The following is an 18,814-nucleotide window of genomic DNA, read 5'->3' on the forward strand; positions in this document are numbered from 1 at the left end:
GGATGTTCCACATTGTGGAGACTGCAGGCTTAGAAACCAGGTCTACCAGGAAACCATGATCTCAAACTAGTGACAATCCATGGAACTATTCGGGCTTCACAAGACAAATAAAACTCAGAAACTACTTCTAACATCCCAGTTCACAACCTAACATCAAACTATCCAGAATGTTTCAACAAAACTGGCGGTTTCAAAAGAGCTATAACATTACAAAGAATGCAAGTCCAGTATCCACTTGCAAGAAAAATTGAAGGTCAAACTAGACAAAATGAGGAAAGACTGAATCATGAGAAGAGTACAAGAGCATACAGACTGATGCAGCTCCATTATGTGTGTGACAGAGAATTGAGAATATGCCTCAATCCACGATGTTTAAACATGCCTTTGAAAAATCGTCCTTACATTAGAAGAGTTAAGTCCAAGCTTTGCAGGTGCCACCTTTCTTTTGAAGCATGATACTAAACATGACTACTGGTCCATACATGTCATAGAGAAGTCCCAACAGCTTATGAGATGTTATACCATCCTATTTGAACAGTGCCAATTTCAATAACTTCCTTTTGACTATCTGTTAGCCAGATCTCTTTCAATCTCACGTGGACCACATTGTGCCAGGATGCATTTGTGTCGCCGACAACAATGCTGTTGTAGGCAGAACAAAGCAAGAACATAATTATAATCTGCTCCGATTGGTGCAAGCACCAAGTAATGAAAGATTGGCGTCCAGATCAATTTGTATGACTTTATTAGTTCCAGTGCTGGCATACATCCTGGGCCAGGAAAACTAGAGCATATTAAAGCCTTGCAAACACTTCAAGATGAGGATGATTGTCAAAGATGTCCAAGTTTCTTTAATTTCGTCTTCATATTTTCTCAATTCACTCAAAAATCATTATCACCGAAGTAATTGTTGAGAAAGGATGCGCCTTTACTCAGCCATGAAGAACAACAACACCGCTTCAAAGCACTGGAATGGTCACTATCAGAAGCATCGGCACTGAAATTTTATCACTGCATCATAGAATCTTTACAGCGTAGAAGGAGGCCATTCAGCCCATCAAGCCTGCACTGACTACAATCCAACCCAGGCTGAGTCCCCCGTAACACAACCTATTTGCCCTGCTAATCTCCCTGACACTTAGGGGCAATTTAGCATGGCCAATCAACCTAACCCATATTTTTGGAGTGTGGGAGGAAACTGGAACACCCAGAGGAAACCCTTGCAGACACAGGGAGAATGTGGCAATCTCCGCACAGTCAGCTGAGGTCAGAATTTAACTCAAGTTTTTGCCACTGTGAGGCAGCAGTACTAAACATTGTGTCATCATGCCACCCCTATGATCCTAAGGAGACAGCTACACTGGAGATAAATGCCTCACAGAAAGGGCTGGGCAGAGGCATATGACAAAATCTCTGTTTCTAACACAATCCAACTACTTGAACATCAAGCTGGAAACATTAGCTTTAGTATTGTATTTCCCCGTCTACTTGCTTGGCAAAAGAGTTGTGGGAGGGACAGATCACAAGCCACTCAAGATGATATGGTAAAAACCATTGACCAGTGCACTGTCAAGATTGCAATGTCTCTTGATAAAGATTCAAGGTTATGACTGTGAGATTGGATACAAGCCAGGTAACTTGATGATTAAATACTCTTAGCAGATTGCCTAACCCAGCATAAGCAGAAGATATATCCTTAGATCTTCACGTTGACTTCATTGACATAAAACTTGAAGACATTCTCCAAATTGATGTCACATTTTGCAAAACAAAAATGCCAGCAGCTATAAGAAGAAAGCAAAAGATTCCCCACATCAGAAACTGTGGAAAACCATCATTGAAGGACGATCTGATTCAATTTAGCATGTCCACAAGCACATGAGATGATTTTGGCATTATCATGACAAGCTCGGTATCCTTTGGGGAGTGATTACTAAAGGCAGTCTGGTGATCATACAACTTCATGACCCATGCATGGGCAGAGGTCAGATGACAATACTTGCAAGTGGAACAGTCTATTGGCCGGGTATGAACAATGACATTTAGATTATCGTCAACATATGCAAGATATGTCAAGAACATATGCCAAGTCAATGCAAACAATTATTCATACCACGTGGAGTTCCTACCCATCCTTGATTCAAAATTGCATCCAGAACTCTTTAATGTCCATGGAAATGGCTTCATTGTCACCATTGATGACTTTAACAAATACCCCATTATTCAACACTTGCATAATTCTTCAAGCACTACTCTCACACACATTCTAAGTGCTATCTTTGAGTTATTTGGTGCATCTAGAGACATAATCATGGATTTTGGTCCACAATTTATTGGTATGCCATTTCAGGATATGCGTGAGAAATGGAGTATCAATAACACTACTTCTCATTACCCTTGATCCAAAAGTAAAATGATGGAAGGGGTCATGTGACACTTAGTCAGCAAAACCTGTTCACTGATGCTCAGTTTGGGTTCCATCATAGCCACTCACTTCCTGACCTCATTACATCCTTGGTTCAAACATGGGCAAAATAAGTGAGGTGAGAGTGACTGTCCTTGGCATCAAGGCCATATTTGACTGAAAACAACATCATGGAGTGGAACAGTTCACAACATGGAGTGCAACAGTTCAAGAAGTCAGCTCTCCAATACAGAAGGTGCTATTAAGAGTGGGCAATAAGTGCCGGCCTAACCAATGAAGCCATCCTAACTGAAGGAACAAGTCAGAAAGTGAAATCCCTAATTCTCAAATGAAGACAGACCAGCAAGATCTACACATTACATCTGAGAGTGATGTCTTTATATGCAACTATTCCATCATCAGCAGAGCTCATGTTTGGCAGACTGATGCATGCCAATTCTCCCACACTTACCCAGAAACTAAAGAGCAACTTCTAAAACTGCGAATAGATGGCCAACAAAATGCAGCACAAAATAACAAAGTTTACGGTTGGTACAACAAATTCACATCCAGGATCCCACAGAATGTATGTGGCAACCAATCGAGTTGACAAGGATGTGTTTGGAACCAAGTCCTATGAAGTTATTACACACAAACACTTAACGGTGTCCCCTAACCAAGGTAAAATCAGATACTTTCCAGATCCTCAACTACTATGTGGTTCTATTGCATCTAGATGCAACTAGATGCAACTAGGAATGACACCCAAGAACGACAATCCCACAAATCACTGTAAGCAATCAAAGGAACCTCAGACAAGATTATCATTACAAGATCTGGATGTACTTGTAGGTTATCTCTCCACTTTCATTGATTCATCTATTCTATATTCTCGCGTAATGGTAAATAATCATAAACCTATATTATAAATAGTTATATTTCATTAGATGAGGGGGGGAAATATTTTTATAAAGAAAGGGAGATGTTGTAATATGCCTTTAAGGGATAGCAGCATGCCATAATTTTAAGGGAACTGTGTCATGTGATCCTTCTTCAGCTTCACTTTGGCCTGGAGTATAACAAAGACATATAGCTCTGCAGCTCTGGTGTTTTCAAGGTTTCTATCCATGCCTATATGTTGTTTACATGTGCCTAAATTTAAAAATGAACACTTAGTGTATTTGTAGGACCCCTTATGAGCAATTGGTGGCTTTATATCAGAATTAATGTATACAATATGGCTTTAATTCATTTTTTGCATAGCTACTCAGTCATCTGTTCAGTTGTTTGAAAGCTTTGACAGATGGTTGAGTTTTCACTATCTCAAAGGCACTAATGGATTCTGCACTGTAGTGTGTGGTGCTACCACTGTGCTGGAAAATTTCAGGTTTATGCCTTGGCTGCCTTTCAAGCTATGAAAGGAATCTGCACAATGGAGTTTGCTTATACAGTTGTCCAAGGAAATACAGGCCTGTTTACATTGACATATTTATGAACGTCAAAGAATATAGCCACTTTTTTGGTGTCAATTCAAATGATGTTATTTTCCTTGGCAGATTTATGCACTACTCAATAACTTCTAAATATTATTATTGGGTTCATGAGTTCTGTTTATAAAATGGATACTAAATGAATGAGTTAGCAGGTGTGTGGTGGCATAGGAGTTAATGGGGGAGTGAATGATGAAGGACTGAGGGGATAGGGCTGAAAGGGGAAAGGGGAAAGGGAGAAGGGGAGGAGATGATGAAAAAATTTGAGGGAATAGCTAGTGAGCTGAGGGGGCTTAATGCTAATCTACAAAATGGACCATTGTCCCAACAAATGGAGGTGCACCTTCTAATCCTGCCATTTTGGCTTCAACCCTCCTCTGTTTCCATCTCAGGTCTCCCATCTCCAGTGATAGGTCTTAGGCAAATGTATTATGATCACTATTTCCCTGGGATCTGTCACTTTCAGTTACTCATTCATCCTGTCTCATTGCACAATGCTAGAGATTAGAAATACCTTTAAACCTAGTTAGTTCCACAATGTACTATTCCAGAAAATTGTCATGAAAATATTTTACAAATAGATCTTCCGTGCCATCTTTGCCTATTTGATTGGCCAGTCGGTATGAAGATTAAAGTGCCCATAATTATTACAATAACTTTTTTTACAATCTCCAGTTGTTACTTGTTTAATGCCCTGTCAAACAGCATAACAATTTTAAGGGACCTTATCAACTACCAGTGATTTCTGACCCTTGCTATTCCTAATTTCCACCCATATTGATTTCTCACTCATGTCCTTACCTCATCTTTATTATCAGAGCTTTCTATTCTCTTTTTCCATTCTGTCTGTCTTTTCAAATTGTTGTGTACTCTGGAATATTTATTTCCCAACCTTGATCACCTTGTAACCATGGCAAATAGATCTAAATTATTTATTTCTATTTATGCCACTACTTCACCTATCTTATTGTAAATGCTTCATGCATTCAGATCATGAGCCTATAATTTTACTTTTGTTACAAATATTAATTGTGTGTCTACATACAACAATTGGGCAAATGGAAGTATAGGAGGGACCAGGTGGATCTATAATGGGGAGCCACCTGCTGTAGACTGGGTGGCCAGACAGGAATATAATGGATGGATGATCGAGTGAGTGTATAATGGGTGGCCAGGTGGGTGAAGCCAGGTGGGTGCGTAATGGGTGGCCAGATGGTTGTGTAACGGGTGGCCAGGTGGGTGTATAATGATGGCCAGGTGGTTGTATATTTGTTGCTAGGCAGGTATATAATGGGCTGCTGGGAATGTGTAACATATGGTTGGATAGATGTATGATGAGCAGCAGGGTGGGTATATAATGGTCAGCGGGTGTAACACATCAGTTTTCTGTCCCTATCAAAGATGAAAATAACATCTATTGTTTATGAGCACGTATTAAAATTCAAAAAAGGACAAAGAAAATTACAGCAGAGGAACAGGCCCTTTGGCTCTCCAAGCATGCATTGACCATGCTGCCTGACTGAACTAAAACTCCTTACCCTTCTGGGGAATGGATCCCTCCATTCCCATCCTATTCATGTATTTGCCAAGAAGTACCTTAAAAGTTACTATTGTATCTGGTTCCACTACCTCCCTGGCAGCGAGTTCCAGGCACCCACCACCCTCTGTATAAAAGACTTGTGCAATCAGTCATCCAAATGCACAAAGGTAATATCAACATACATGTTGATCCAACACTGATTCCACAGAACATAGTCAGGAACAAAGCTGGTTTAACATTCTATAACTCTTTTTAAATTACACTTGGAAATCTTCAAAAAAATCACGATGTTGCAATCCATTGAATATAACCTTTTAAGACAAATTGTTTACAAAGATGCTGCAGATAGTCATATCAAAACATCAGTTATAGGCTGTAACTAAAAGTCTTGTTAATTTTACGAATGGGTTCACCCATCTATTTTGTTATCAGCTAAGAAAAGCACTGGATTATAATGAATCAGTACTGAATTAAGTTCCACTTACTTTCCCACTCTAATTAACATTAGAGGATTCATGGCCAGAATCAGTGCTTGCTCAAGAATTAATTAATAAGGCTAATGTATCAACCCACAGTAGGTCAACTTGCAACAATATCTGGTCAATTTTATTGCATGCAATCAGAGTAAACCGGAAAGAAAAAAGGCCAGAAACAAGCTCTCGCCATATAGATGTCCATGCTCATTTACTAGCAGATACTAAACAGAGGTGCAAAATATCTTCTTTAGTCTAACTATCATGGACATGTAGGATATAATGCCACCTAGCGATAATGTTGGTATTTGGTTGAATAATGCAGGAGGAAAGTGGCTAAATTTTTGATTCACAATAAGCAAAAGAATGTTGGACTGTGAGGCAGGGAGGGGCGGGGAGACAAAGAAAATTGTTAAATTCAGCCCAAAAACTAATTCAATCATCAGACAGCATCCTGGCTCAGAAAGCTATCTTGTGGCTGAGGTCGGGGGTTGGGGGGGAGAAGTTGCTGGCGGTGGAGGGAGAGGAGAATAGAAATGTGGTAGCAACAGGAGACTCTAAGGGGGTTAATAGCATCTTCTGCCACCAGAGATCCTTGGAGGGTGTATTGTCTACACGGTTGGGATATTTCACAATGGCTAGAGAGGAAGTAGGAAAGGAATGGAGTAAAGCCAGTTGTTGTGGTCCATGTTGGAATAAAGAACATGGGTAGGGACAGGGATGGGGTCCTACTGAAAGAGTATTATGAGTTAGGCTCTCAATTAAAGTGGAACTTCAAAGGTATTGGCCTGACCATGTGAAAGTTGGCACAGGAGCAAACAGGTCCTAAGGGGCAGGTATGGGAGGCAAGGCTTCTTTTCCTGGACACTGGCACTAACTCTGGGACAGGAAGGCATTGTACCAGTGGGAGGCTCCATTTGAATAGGCATGGGACCCATGTCCTAGCAGGAAAGATAAAGGCTTTAAAATAGCAGGAGGCAGGGAGAGACCTACAAGAAATGTAAGCAGCCTAAATCTCAACACAAAAGGCAGGAGAACATACAAAGAAAGTAAAAAGACTTATGGGACAGGAGTCTAGAAAAAGGGTTAAACATAGGGCTATAAATTTCTTGGAATGGCAATCAACATCAGGTTGGGGTTATGAGTCCAATCCAGGTTGGGTCAGGTTGGGTGGGGGCATGGTTGGGGTTGGGTAGGGGGGTCTGGTCAGGTGCAGAAGCCTGACAGTGTCAGATTAGAGTGTCAGGTTGAGGGTGGGTGTGGGGAATCAACACTGGGAGGGGATCGTGTGTTGTGAATACCACAGGGGTGGGGGCCACATCGTGGGCATGTGGTGTTCCCAGGGAGGATTGGAAGCGTGCAGATTGCCTCATTTAGGGACCGGTCTGGGTATTTTAAACAGGTATGCTTATTCTAACTCTTTCAGAGTAAATATTACTGAAATACTGGCAGGACCATCCGGAGTTAGTAACTTAAATTACTTTGTCAGATGGATCCAATCGCAGCATTAATTGTCCAGCGGAAGTTAGCACTCCTGGACAATTGCTGGATAAGCCCTTATCTGGAAACTTCTGGAAGGGATTCCCCAGCGTATTTTTGGAGTATCCCCCAGTCCAATATTGAGGAGCTAGGAAGTTACAGAACTTTGGAGGGGAAATCCTGTTAAAAATGACTTAAAATGTCTGAGACATGGCTATGGAAAAATCAGGACTGGAAATTGAACATTGCAGGGTATAAAATATTTAGAAAAGACAGAAAGCAAAAAGGAAGCTGGAGTAGCTGTACTTATTCGGGATAACATAAAACAGTGGAAAAAAGGAATTCAGTTTCAGCAAGACAAAAACAGAATCAATTTGGATAGAGATAAAAGATCAATCACACTAACAGGTGTAGTCCACCTAATAGTGCAAGGAAGGGGGAGGAGAGATACGAACATAAATTAGGGAATTGAGCAAAAAAAAGGGGAAAAAATCATGGGGGATTTCAACAACACTGATATTAATTGGGCAGAAGAGGTGATATGGGAATGGGGTTTCTACAATGTGTACAGGATGCCTCTCTATCCCAATATTTAAAAAGCCCGAACAGGGGAACCATAGGATCTCATTATGGCAAATAAATCACATAAGGAAAAGAAGCAAAACCATAGAACCATAGATTCCCTACAGTGCAAAAGGAGGCCATTCAGCCCAGTGAATCCAGATTAACTCTGTAAAAAGGCATCTTATCCACCAGCCCCACCTTCCCCTATGCCTTCCCTGCCCTATTCCCACAGCCTCATGCATTTACCATGGCTAATTCCCTAACCTACACATCTTTGGACACATGTGACACTAAGGGGCAATTTAGTATGGCCAATCCACCTAACCAGTACATCTTTGGACTGGGGAACATCAAAGCAATAGCAAACACAATATAATAAACATTAAGATGATGATTGGGAAAGACATGAGTATGATGAAAACCAGGTTAATAAATTGGAGAAAAACTGACCTTGAAAGGCTGAATATCAAACTTGAGCAAATAAAATGGATAACAATGCAGGGAAACAACGATATAGAACAACAATGGTAGAATATATTCCACTTAAAAAAAATGAAAATAAACACTATTGAAACCCCATGATCAATAAGGACATGAGAGAACAATTGCAGGTTAGGAAAAGTGGCATATTTTGAGTACAAAGACAGGAAAGTATTGCACCATAAGTGAGAATATAAAATATGTAGGAGAAAAGTCAAAAAATTAATTAGGAAGGGAAAGAGGAACAATGGAATTGAATTATCAGTGAACATAAAACAAAAGCATAAAATATTTTACAAGCACATCAATAAAAAAAAGAAGACAGCCATGGGAAGAGAATCATTAGAGTAAATAGAATAAGATCACAGATAATGATAAAGATATGGCAGAAATATGAAATAATTATTTTGCTTTGTTATTTACAAGTGAGAAGTAAGTTGACATTGAAATGTGTGATGAAAAATGAGGTAAATGCATTTACAATTGCAAGGAGCTCGGCCTTTTCTCCTTGGAGAGATGAAGGATGAGGGGTGACCTGATAGAAGCGTATAAGATGTTGAAAGGTATTGATCAAGTGGATAGTCAGAGGCGTTTTCCCAGTGTTGAAATGGTTGCCACAAGAGGACATAGGTTTAAGGTGCTGGGAAGTAGGTACAGAGGAGATGTCAGGGCTAAGTTTTTCTCTCAGAGAATGGTGGGTGCGTGGAATGGGCTGCCGGCAACAGGAGACTCTATGGAGGCAGATTCCATAGGGTCTTTTAAGAGTCTTTTGGATAAGTACATGGAACTTAGTAAGATAGAGGGTTATAGGTAAGCCTAGTAATCTCTAAGGTAGGGATATGTTTGGCACAACTTTGTGGGCCAAAGGGCTTGTACTGTGCTATAGTTTTTCTATGTTTCTATGTTTCTAAAGTTAAAAATGGGATTTTATTAAATAAACTAAACAAATTCAAATATGATAAATCTCAAGCCCTGGAAAGATTGTGTCCATATATTTTAAATGAATTGATGGAAGAGGCTTTACCATGGAGACAACCAGAAGCAGTAGTTGAGGAAAATTTGTAATTTCTTTAAAAGTCTTGTAGATCTGTAACTATATTTTAGAATGTTTAAAAATAGCATTACTTTAAAAGTTTGCATAACTTGAAAGAGGAACTGGAGACACTTGATCTAGAAGCAATACTTACAAGAAATAAGTTAAGATACTGAGGCCATGTGGTATACACAAAGGAGGCCTATGTTCACAAAGGACAGTTAGAACCAGAGGAACTGGAGGGTGAAAGCACAGATGCAGACACAAAGAGATAACAGAGGAGCAAATTCTTGTGGAGAGTAGAAACAAATCCCTCCCTGGAAGAGATAAGTTTTTTGCTTAGACAGAAAAGGAGATAGAGCTCTTAGATGGCAATGTGTAAGCTGGCTAAAGAGATCTAAAACCTGGAAAGCTTTGTGAATAGCTTGGAGATGCTAAAGAGCTGGGTATTTCACCACCGATAAGTAAACTTGAAATTTTAAAGTTCATTTATTAGCGTCATAACTCAGCTACATTAACATTGCAATGAAGTCACTGTGGAAATCCCCTGTGAATTTGGGTCTCAAGAGTTGGTCAGTTCAAACAGAATTCTGGAAAGCAATATCATTATGGTGCTGATAACCCAAGAGAGAGAAAGTTCATGGAAGTGTCCCTTGCTGATGATAATTGTACCCATGAAACTCAGAAATGGAAGTTGGCGTCAGAGAGGATTCCTAACCTGCATTACGTGAACAAAGAAGAGGACATTGTGGAACTGAAGATTTGGAATGGCACAGAAACTGAAAGGAAAAGCTTGTGGTTAGGTAAAATGCATCTTTGTTGCATCAGTTCTTTTAAAGTGAAATGTACCTTTCTACTTGAAGCATTATTTGCGTGTTCATTCATGTTTAATTGACATTGGTTCTAATTTGTGTTAAAGCAAAAGTTAGAAAAAGTGAAATTGTATTGATAAATTTCTTAATTTATTAATGTCAAATTAGCCTTACACTAACACTGCAATAAAGTTACTGTGAAAATCCCCTCGTCACTACACTCCGGCACCTGTTCAGGTACACTGAGGGAGAATTCAGCATGGCCAATGCATCTAACCAGCACATCTTTTGGACTGTGGGAAGAAACCAGAGCACCCGGAGGAAACCCACACAGACATTCATCAGGCATGCCTACTCGTCAGACCTAGAAATGATCTCAAAACGAGCTTCCAGCTGTGAGCAGCAGCCGAGCATGATTTCATACCAGCTGGCCAATTAATGGGCAGCCAGTGTGAAATGAGCACTGGTAAAGGCTCTGCAATGCCAGGGAGGGTGGAAGTGGGCAGGTGAGGGCTGGCGCTTCTGATGTTTTCCCTCAGGGGGACTGCTGCTGCAGAGCTGTCTCAGGGAGCTGCTGACCTGTAAGAAATAAATTGTGATGGAAAAATGCTGCAAATAATGACTGTGCAGCACATTTAAGCAGAAGCCTCAGTCCGCAGACATCTTTTTAAATTTTATTTTGGGTGGCACACTGGCACAATGGTTAGCACTGCTGCCTCACAGCACCAGGGATCGATTCCCAGCTTGGTCACTGTCTCTGTGAAGTCTGCACATTCTCCCCGTGTCTACATGGGTTTCCTCCAGGAGCTCTGGTTTCCTACCACAGTCTGAAAGATGTGCTGGTTAGGTGCATTGGCCATGCTAAATTCTCCCTCACTGAGCCCAGACAGGTATCAGATTGTGACGACTAGGGGACTTTAACAGTAATTTCATTGCAGTGTTAATGTAAGCCTACTTGTGACACTAATAAATAAACTTCATAAACTTTAAACAATGGCGGGCCATGGCATGTCAGGAATACTATTTCAATACACTTGCATCTCAGTATGCAGCCTGCACATCAGAGTCATTTCCCCATGCAATTAGAACAACGTGTTTCACAATGGTACATAAGCAAGTGCACCTGGTAAGCTGCTCTTCACTTCCAGGTTAGTTGCCTACCTTGCATCGCACTGCTTTCATGGGAATCAGCAGTAGGCTTTGCAGACAAAACTATATTACTTGCAGGGTGGTCTAACAGGCAAGTCTCTACCCACCACACCAACGCTAAGACAAGGAGAGATTTTCGTGGGCTACAGCTGCTCTGGAGTGGGTGGGGGTGGAATATGGTGGTGGGTACGAGTGGAGAGGTTGCATTTAGACTGGGTGGAGGATGAAGGATGAGGAAGATTAGCATTCTCTGTATCAAAATGGGGAGAGAGAGAGAATGATACAGATTGACAGAAGCTGCTTGGGGCCTGGATTGGAGGAGTACTGAGTGAAGAAGTGTTTCAGTTTATGTTGTTGAGTTTGCAAAGACCATTCTTGTTCCTGTCCAGGGAGGGGGAGGGCAAGTTGGGCCAGAATCAATCATGCATAGGATGAGCTCAGTGCAGTGAATGAGGTTACAGAACCTGGGCTAAAACAGAAAATTAAAGAATCTGGTCAAAGCAATGTCATAGCAGTCAGTCATATTGGGCAAGGGTGGGGGGGTGGGGGGAAGAGCATGATACATACCCCTCACTGGTCTTCATTTCAAGGGCACTGGAACAAAGTCTTTGAACACATTCACTGATATGTCATTGACTGAAAGAGGACTTTTGGAAATGAATGCTGACTCTTGGCTGCTGGTCTGTTCTTCATTGAAATTGCAGAGAAAAGGCTATCAGGAAGATTGAGCTTACATTTATCACTGCCAGTATTGTTACATTATTGTAGTCACTTTTCTCAGCAACATGTGATGCAGATTTAGATGAAATGTTGTAGAGGGACAGAGATGGAGAGACAAACCACTCAATCCAGAAACTTGGTTATCTCTATTTAGCTTAAAAGTTTATTTATTTGTGTCACATTAACACTGAAGTGAAGTTACTGTGAAAATACCCGAGTCGTTATACTCCAGCACAATGATGCAGAATTTAGTGTGGACAATGCATCTAACCAGCACGTTTAGATCCCAATTCTAACAGCCACACAAAAGATTGCATCACATGACCTCTGTCCATGTTGGTCATGTATTCCAAAGATTATAGAGGACTAGCTCCTGTCTTGCAGAACTTCCCTGTAGATATTGTTACACAGCTGAGTTGATTAAAGTTTTTAATGTCCAACCATTAAGCCATTAATTCTTAAATGATCGGATAGGAAGCAACTGTTCACAGTCTGTAGGCTTTGCCTCCCCATGCAATGGAATGTGACTTCTCAGGAAGTTACTGCAAGTCAATGTTCTGTGTTTAACAAATTGTCTTTCTTTTAAGGCTATCTCTCTTTCTCTCATATATATAATAAGGATATGACCAACTGATGAAATTGCAAATAAATATTCCATCAGGATGACCAACCATCCCACATTTTGTAGAGTTATCCCATAATCAAGCCCATTGCCAAGTGTCTGGGCTGCATGCATCTAGTACACCCTTTCTCCTGTAATTTAGATCTTTAAACCTGCTCTATTCCAGTTTGTGTCCTCTCACAACCCTGGCAGTTATTCAACCCGCAGCACCCCACCCCGCCATCCTTGCCCCCCGCCCCTAATGGAATCCATCCAGAAAGTCCCTTCATTTCTTCATAAGAGTTGGTCACTTTGTATTCAGGATAGCACATCTTCCTAAAAGGTCTGAGACCCACTATTGCCTGTACCTTTCTTCCCCGTGCAATCGAGGCTTTCTGCTTTGTATGGTGGTGAGTTACACAGGCTGACGTAATTATGTACTATACTAATAGGGGAAGTTGTTGACACCTATAGTGATTAAATGTTGTGTAATAAAAATGTTCTTTAATGTCAATAACGAGACATGAAAATACCTTGTATGTATTTTGTTGCAATATTTTGTTATGCTAATACTTTGAGATTCATAGTTGTACAACTATTTTTTGTAATAATTGTTTTTTGGAAATAATCCTGAGGATAAATGCCTCTACACTCTGTAGCTAATTGGGTGATTGTGCATGAACAAATGCCATTAAAATGAATTATGTTTGAGCAGTTGACATTAAGCAAAGTAATTGCACATGTTTGAGTCAGAAACAACAATGTGATAATTTCCAGCACATATAATTGTCTTTTTCACTTAATATTAGTTTGTCGTCCCTCTACTTGGTCTGTTATGTTGCCATATTATGGATGATATAACAGATGACAAATCATTCACAGATTTTCTTGGGCTGAATTGTGCTCCAGTTTGATCTTGGAATATCATAATGTATATTTAATTTTAGAAATAATTGCTGTGTCACATTGTTCATGAAGTTGAATTCAGCACTATCCCAAGTGCTCATCTTTTTAAAGCTGTGTTACTGCTTGTTGGGAAGATCTGATGGAATCGTTTGACAGGTTTGTGTTTATCAGATGCAAATAGCCACAAGTAAAGGATCTTAAGACTTCCTTTATCAGCAACTGATAAGTCCTATTCTCCAACTGAATCCACTTCTTCCTGTAGTCTTGATTGTAGTTTAGAGCAGGACTGTGGTTCGGAAATAGATTTCAGTAAAGATAACAGCAGCATTGTAGCCATGCCTGACAGCAGAGCATACACTACCATCAAGCGACAAACAATGCAAGGGAAAGCATAGTGTAAGAACACTAACACATACTGTGCAGAAATGAATCTTTGTCCATGCAGTTTTGTGTTTACATGCCTTAATGCACTTCATCCATCACTTATCTTCACTTTCAAGATGGAGCAGTCTAATGCTCTCCTTTGCCTCCATTTGCAAGATGAAAAATTCACTAATAGGTTCCCCACTTCTGTCTATATTATTATTATCTTCCTGTTCCCCAGTAAATATAAACATGGGCATTCGCATAGCTCCAACTCCTTACTAGCAATCATAGGAACCCTACAGTGCAGAAGGAGGCAATTCAGCCCATCGAGTCTGCACCGACCATAAACCCACCCTGGTCCTACCCCCATATCCCTACATATTTACCCCCTTATCCCTCTAACCTACGCATCTCACAACTCTAAGGGGCATTTTTTTTTAGCATGGCCGATCAACCTAACCCGCACATCTTTGGACTGTGGGAGGAAACCAGAGCACCCGGAGGAAACCCACGCAGACACGAGGAGAATGTGCGAACAAGACAGTGACCCAAGGTGGGAATCGAATCTTGTAAATAGGACCCTAGTCATTTGTTCACCTTGCAATCTTGATAAACAAATAAAGTGAATTTATCCATGATTTGGAAACAAGACTTCCTCGATTCCAAGGGACTGCCTGAGAGGAGAGAGAGGCATTGGCCCTGAGTTGGTCTCTAGCTGGGTGTTGTGGAATGGAGTTGAAAATATCTCATCAACAGTTGATTCTTGATTGAAAAAGTCTTCAAAATGTTCCCTCCAACCAACACTGACAGCTTCCCTTGCCTTGATCAGACCTCCCCCATCCCTAGGCCTCAGTGGAGCTGGAGCTGAGCATTGGGCCATAAATGATCTTTGTGGCAGTGAAGAAGCCACAGATATCATTCATCTCAGCGAGATGTTGATTTTTCAGTCTGCCTACTGTATGTTTTACAGGTTGTGCGTGCATCTTTGTCCTTCATCCTTTGCTTGTTGGTAAGCTAACTTCTTTTGCTTTAAGTTTTGTTCATTCTGTCAGGTGCAGAATGCGTTTGTAATCAATCAGTTCATTGATATCCTGATCAATTTCATCAATTATTAATATAAATTCCAAATGGTTCTTTCCAGGCATGGATGATACTGAACTTATGGACATTCCAAGCATGTTTTTTATTCATTTGTGAGAGATGGGCATCTCTGGCATTTAATGCCCACCCTGAGTTGCATTTGGTGGGCATTTGAGAGTCAATCACATTTCTGTGATTCTGGAATCACACGTAGGCCAGACCAGGTAAGGATAGCAGATTTCCTTCTCTGAAGGACTTTAGTGAACCCGATGGGTTTTTCCAACAATCGATAATGGTTTCATGGTCATCAGTAGATTCTTGATTCCAGATAATTTTTATTGAATTCAAATTTCACCATCTGCCATGGTGGGATTCAAACCTGGGTCCCCAGAACATTAGTTGAGTTTCTGGGTTAATAGTCTAGTGATAATACCACTAGGCTAATGACTCCCATAATTTTTATTGATGCTTGAAAGATTTTCTCTGAAGCTACCATTTGAATCAGTCTTTTTTGATTGGGCCTTTTAGAGATGCAACATTGAGCTTTAGTGGGCATCTCTTCAGTTGTCCTTGTTATTTGGGAGCTAGGCTAATGAGCATAATTGAATAAATAAATTGGTGATCGGTCCAGCAGATGTCAGACCTTGTCTTTTCTCTGGTAGGGTGGACAGTGTTGTGATTTCAGGCTCAGACAACAAAGTGATCGATCAGGTACCAGTGCTTCAACTATGGGTGTTGCCATGATGTTTTGCACTTTTTCTTCTTGGGGGATAGGCTATTGGTAATGACAAGCTTATGTTCTGTGCATTTGTTAAGAAGAAAAATGCCATTGGAGTTGATATTTCTAATTCCTACCCTGCCAATAGTTCCTTTCCTTGGAATGGAATCTCTTCCAACTTTGGCATTCAAGTCCCCAAAAAGAATATATTAGTCTTTCTATGGGACCCCACAAAGGTCTTGGCTAAGTTTGGCTCAGAAATCTACCATGGTTTCCCCGTCTGCATCCAGAGTTGGGACATTAGCAGTGACTATGGTAGCAAACTAGTTCTTTCCAGTTTGAGACAATTGCTGGGAATCTACTGCCTTGACTGCCATGGAATCGGAGCAGGTAAGGGTTGGACAACGAAAATGTCCATTGACCTCGGACGGGAATTTCCAATCTCACTCGAGTGAGGCCATAATATCCTGCCCAAAGAACAAAGATCAGTACAGCACAGGAAACAGGCCCTTCAGCCCTCCAAGCCTGTGCCGCTCATTGGTCCAACTAGACCATTCGTTTGTATCCCTCCATTCCCAGTCTGCTCTTGTGACCATCCAGGTAAGTCTTAAATGATCCCAGCATGTCCGCCTCCACCACTCTACTTGGCAGTGCATTCCAGGCAGCAACAACTGTTGTGTAAAAAGCATCCCTCTGATATCTGAGTTAAACCTCTCCCCTCTCACCTTGAGCCTGTGATCGTCACCTCCGACCTGGGAAAAAGCTTCCCACTGTTCACCCCATCTATACCCTTCATAATTTTGTACACCTCTATTAGGTCTCCCCTCATTCTCTGTCTTTCCAGGGAGAACAACCCCAGTTTACCCAATCTCTCCTCATAGCTAAGGCCCTCCATACCAGGCAACATCCTGGTAAACCTTCTCTGCACTGTCTCTAAAGCCTCCACATCCTTCTGGTAGTGTGGCAACCAGAACTGGATACAGTACTCCAAATGTGGCCTAACCAACATTCTATACAACTGCAACATCAGAATCCAGTTTTTATACTCTATTACCCGTCCTATAAAGGCAAGCATGCCAAATGCCTTCTTCACCACCTTCTCCACCTGTGCTGCCACCTTCAAGGATTTGTGGACTTGTACACCTAGGTCCCTCTGTGTTTCTATACTCTTGATGGCCCTGCCATTTATTGTATAACTCCCCCCTACGTTAGTTGCGCCAAAATGCGTCACTTTGCATTTATCTGGATTAAATTCCATCTGCCATTTCTCCGCCCAATTTTCCAGCCTATCTATATCCCGCTGTATTGTCTGACAATGTTCATCGCTATCAGTGAGTCCAGCCATCTGAGCTCGTGAGATGCTCATTTTATCCAAGAGGGAACTCATGAAGCTGATTCACAAGCTCATTCTTGATGGCAAATCCAACTATGAACTCTACATTCCTTTTACTGATTTTCCTTTGCAGAAGAAAATGTAGTCACCACAGAGTCCCCTGAGTTAACCCTTTCCAGCTCTTGGGGTCTCACAGTGCGGCAATGTTGATGTCATATCGCCACAGTTCTCAGACTATAAATGTAGTGTGGCATTCTGAATGTTCACTCGTTGGTCTGTCCATGAGGGTCCTGATGTTTCAGGCCCCAAATTTTATTAATGTGTCTTTTGTGTGTTTTTACCAGAGAAGCTGATCTCTTCCCTAATAAAGGGCGAGTAGAGTGGACCAGAAAGAGGACTTCTCAGTCACAGTTACAGCTGCTGAAGGACACCTGCTGGGAAGATAAATGCAGGGGGTGATTCTTCCAAAAAAAAACTAAGTGCTCAATGGGTGGGGAAATGGGAGTTCAGTGAGACAATGTGGCCCACTGTATAAGAATCATCAGGGAGGATTTTAAGGAGAAATCCAGAGATATTCATTATCTTATGTGCTTAAAAGGGACTTTGTTAATGAGACCATTGTAGTTTATGATGTATTTTGTAATCCGTGGTAATCTTAAAACCTGTAATTGCTAAACTAAAGAGAGAGTAAAGGAGTATTATATCACAATCAAATTTTTTAATGTTTAATTTTTCTTTTGTCGCTGTAACTAATTAATGATCCTGTGACCCTGTTTCTCCACATTTTACTAAACAAAGTAAAAGTTACAGTCTTTTGATCCAGGATTCCAGTCTAGGACATTTCAGTTATAACACCAACTGGGATCGTACCCTGCCCCCTGCTTTGTCTGAGTGCTAGATGACCATCTTGTAGCTGCCACCTCTGCACCACATCATGACTAGAAGCCAGACAACACAATCCTGATCTTGTCACCATTTGCTGCTTGCCAAAGGTTTGGGAGATGCACTTGGAAAAGAAGATCCATGTGTGTGACACTTTTCAGTGTGGAGAAACCGGCACATGCCAACTTTTACATGTGTCTGGATGGAACAAAACTTTGATCCAAATGCAAAGAAACCAAAACGTTTAGAGGTTTTGTTCTGCTGCAGTCTTTGTTCACTTGAATGCCATTGAGATGTTCCAGAAGACATATCTTCCTCTGCCTTTTCTGTCATTGAAGATTTATTTGCCAGCAGCCTACTTAGTTCTGGGGTACCTAACAGGCCTTCACAGTAAACATAGCTGCCCAGGTCATAAGGAGTCCCACTGTACTTCACCCTTTTGTTCCAGCCTTTCTCACTCATTGTCCATAGTTTGCAACAAGGGTAAGGGGATGGACTTTGAAATCTTTTATCCAATATCTGCAATGGTTCAGTGCATCCTTAAGTCTTTCGCTGATCTAGAATGATGGAATTATACCTCAGACTGAAAAAATGATGGTATGTCCATCAGTACCAAAGAATACTTTTTAATAACCACTTGTTCCCAGATTAACAATCTGCCCTTTGTATCGTTATTTTAATTTCATTCTGTTAATATACAAATTGGCTGTAATAAAGCAGAGTTAATGACAGGTATGTAACTGCATACAATTAATACCTGTAAGCATTTTTAAAATTTGTTCTT

Source organism: Carcharhinus amblyrhynchos, chromosome 7, assembly GCF_965287045.1.
Source record: "Carcharhinus amblyrhynchos chromosome 7, sCarAmb.v2.hapA, whole genome shotgun sequence".
Classification (NCBI taxonomy): Eukaryota; Metazoa; Chordata; class Chondrichthyes; order Carcharhiniformes; family Carcharhinidae; genus Carcharhinus; species Carcharhinus amblyrhynchos.